We start from the raw sequence: 3,625 nt of genomic DNA on the forward strand, positions 1-3,625 counted from the left end.
AATCAATGGAGGACAGGGCCGGGCACCCAGGCTCCATCTGAGCACACAGACTGTGATGGAGTTCCTGTGGGCCCAGAAGGTAGGTGGGAGTGGGGGATGGCCTCACCTCTGTTCACCAAGCGGGTGTGGGGTATAAGAGTAATGAGAGGAATGTGGCATCTTGTCAGTCTTGCAGGTCCAAAGTGCCCTTGGGGTTGCTGGAAAGTAGAATGTGTTCTCAGGCCCCAGGAATCTGCGAGAACACTGTCTCTTTAAATATCCAAAATAGTCAAGCTGCTTTTAAACCTTCAAAATGGCGGCAACCTCCCTACTGGCAAAAGTCCACAGCTCAGTCTGCCTTTCTCTTCACCTTCTCCGTTTATTCCCCAGCCACTGCACACATTCTTCTGTGCAGTCCCTGGCTAGCAGAGCTGATTTTTTGGTTAATTCTTAGGTTCTACCACCACTCTGGAATCTCCAAGCTGTCTGTGCTGTCAGGATCTCTCAGGATCACTGCCAGACTGCAGCTCCATATGTCTCCTTTTTTGGTATTTTCACACAAATTCTTCTGCTAGTTGGGGTTTATCCACTTATATATCCTTCCCTTCAAGGCTCAGGGGTCCAGGATTATCTTCTGTGTCTGTGTTAGTTGGTTTCCCTTTTCTTTGTTGAAGAGGGTCTGTGCAGTCTTTCTGCCTAGTCCGCCATCTTGCTGGAACCCCCTAATCACCAACTTTATGGAAAAGAAACAGACCCTGGATAAATAAAGTATTACTAAAGGAGAACAAGCTAGGAGCTCTTAAAACCTACTATGTAACCACGGTAGTTAAAACAGCCTGATACTGGTACAATGCCAAACACATAGACCAATGGAACAGAACTGAGAACCCAGAAGTAAATCCATCCACCTATGGATAGCTAATATTTGACAAAGGCCAAAACTTATTAAATGGAGAAATGATAGTCTCTTTAATAAATGGTACTGGCAAAACTAGATATCTATTTGCAGGAAAATGATACAGGACTCATATCTCAAACCATATACAAAAAAGAACTCAAGTTGAATCGAAGACTTAAAAGTAAAACCTAAAACAATAAAAAAAAAAAAAAAAAACACCAAAAAAAAAAAAAGTGACAAAATTAGGGACCCTAATTCAGGGCATCAATATGTAAATAAATATAATTGTAAATAATAATATTATACAATATGTGGTGGGTGATGTTGTATGTCAACTTGGCTGGGCCTGGTTGAATGGCTGGGCAGCTGGATGTAGTCTTTCTCCATGGTGAGACTGGTAATTAACTCTGTGGTGGAATCTACTGGAGCAGCTGAGTAGCTGCTTCAGGAATGTGATCTATTTCCGGTATATAAGAAGCAACTTTGAGGAAGGTCTCCAGGCTTTTGGCATGCTTGAACCCTGCATGTGGCCGAGCCATTGTTCAGCAGCCTGCCATGTTGCCCTGTTGATCTTGGGACTTTTAAATGGACTTGAATTAATGGCCTGCCATGTGGTTTGGTAATATCAAGATTGTGCCTTTTCACTTGTCGACCTTGGGTTTGTCAGCCTCAGCAACTAGCAGCTGCCTGACTGAAGAGATGTCTCTATCTTCAGTGGGCTGGGAGCAGGAGGCAGAGCTGAAGCCCAAGGTCAAGGAGCATCTCTTCAATGGCTAATGATCATGAGCATTTCTTCATGTGTTTATTAGCTGCCTGAATATCTTCTTTGGTGAAGTGTCTGTTCGGGGAAGTGAAAATCCAGCTTCTAGAGCCTGAAACTTGGAACTCAGACTTCTAACCTTCAAAATTGTAAGAGAATAAACTTCTGTTAGTTAAGGCCATCCCATTTGTGTATATTCCTGTCAGAGCAGCACTGGGTAACAAAACAATATAACTGAAAATGCACAAACAACAGAAGACAAAATAGATGACTGGGACCTCTTAAAAATCAGACCCTTAGGCACATCAAAAGATTTCACCAAAAGAGTAAAGAGAGAACCCATAGACTGGGGGAAAAAAAATGATAATGATATATTAGACAAGGGGCTAGTTTCCAAAATTTTAGGAATAAATCTAACTAGAGAAACAAGACCTATACAAAGAAAACTACAACAATTTAACAACAAAAAGACAAATAATCCAATTTTAAAAATGCGCAGAGGACATGAACAGACACCTCACCAAAGAAGATATTCAGGAAGCTAATAAACACATGAAGAAATGCTCATGATCATTAGCCATCGAAGAGATGCAAATTAAAACAACAATGAGATATCATCTCATCCCAGCACTAATAACAAAGTTCAAAAACCAGAAAATCACAAATGCTGGCAAGGGTGTGGAAAGGCTGGAACCCTCATACACTGCTGCTGGGACTGTAAAATGGTGCAACCATTGAGGAAAGTGGTATGGCATTTCCTTAAAAAGATGGAAATAGAAATATCTTATGATCCAGAAAACCTATTACTAGGTATATGTCCTAGAGAAACAAGAGCTGTGGCACACACACACGTGCACGTCCGTGTCTATCGCAGCACTATTCACAATAACAAAAAAGATGAAAACATCTTAAATGCCCACCAAAGGAGGAATGGATCAACAAAGTGTACATACACACAATGAAATACCACACAATGTTAAAGAATAATGATGAATCTGTGAAACATCTCATAACATGGATGAACTTAGAGCCTATTATGCTGAGCAAAGTTAGCAAAAGGACAAATATTGCATAAGGCTGTTATTGTAAAAAGTCAAGAAAAGAGTTTCACAAAAAAAGAAATATTCTTTGATGATTGCCAGGGGTGTGGGGAAGGTAGGACAACTAGAGTGTAGACACATATTAACTTGGGTGAAAGAATTTTAAAAAAAATAAATAAAAAAGATGTTTGGGGCATTCCTAACCAGAGGAAAACTGATAAATAGACCTGTTTTACACAAATATAGAGCCACCAGCTTAGGACCATGATCTCATGGGACAAACCAGTCAATTGGCATAATATAGTTCTTGAAGATTATGTTATATCCCGGTATGCTGAGTAGTATCTGGAGACTTAAAAATTTACAAGCATCCATCTAAAATACAACTATTAGTGTGCATTCATCTGGAACAAAGCAGAAAGAAAGAAACCCAAGAGTTAGAGAAAAACCTGGACTATAGGACAGTGTCCACGTTAAGATAAGAAGAATTAGATGGTGCCAAGCTATCACTACTGAACATATTGATCAGGAACACAATAGTTGAATCCTGATTGAAAAAGAAGAAAGATGTGGAGCAGAACTTCAAATTCTTAAAGAATCCAGACTTATTGGACCTACTGAAGCTAGACTCATCCCTGAGACTACGGCTCTGAGTTGCTCTTCAAAGCTTAAATTGAAACTATCCTTTGAAGTCACCAGTGAATGAAAATTTAGCTCAAAGAGTCAAGACTGTCATTCTTGAATGTTGTGTTTCTTTCTTTCTTTCTTTAATCTATATAAGACAAAGAGAAGACCAAAGTGGATGACAGAAGAGACTCTGAACCTTGCCCTTGAGCGGAGAATAGCTAAAGCAACTGGAAGAAATGAAAAGGTAAAAGGGCTGAACAGAAGATTTCAACGAGCAGCTCGAGTAGACAAAGCCAATTACTATAATGAAATGTGCAAAGA

The sequence above is a fragment of the Orycteropus afer genome, unplaced genomic scaffold (genome assembly GCF_000298275.1).
Source record: "Orycteropus afer afer isolate SDZICR_OR568_19922 unplaced genomic scaffold, OryAfe1.0 scaffold00112, whole genome shotgun sequence".
Lineage (NCBI taxonomy): Eukaryota > Metazoa > Chordata > Mammalia > Tubulidentata > Orycteropodidae > Orycteropus > Orycteropus afer.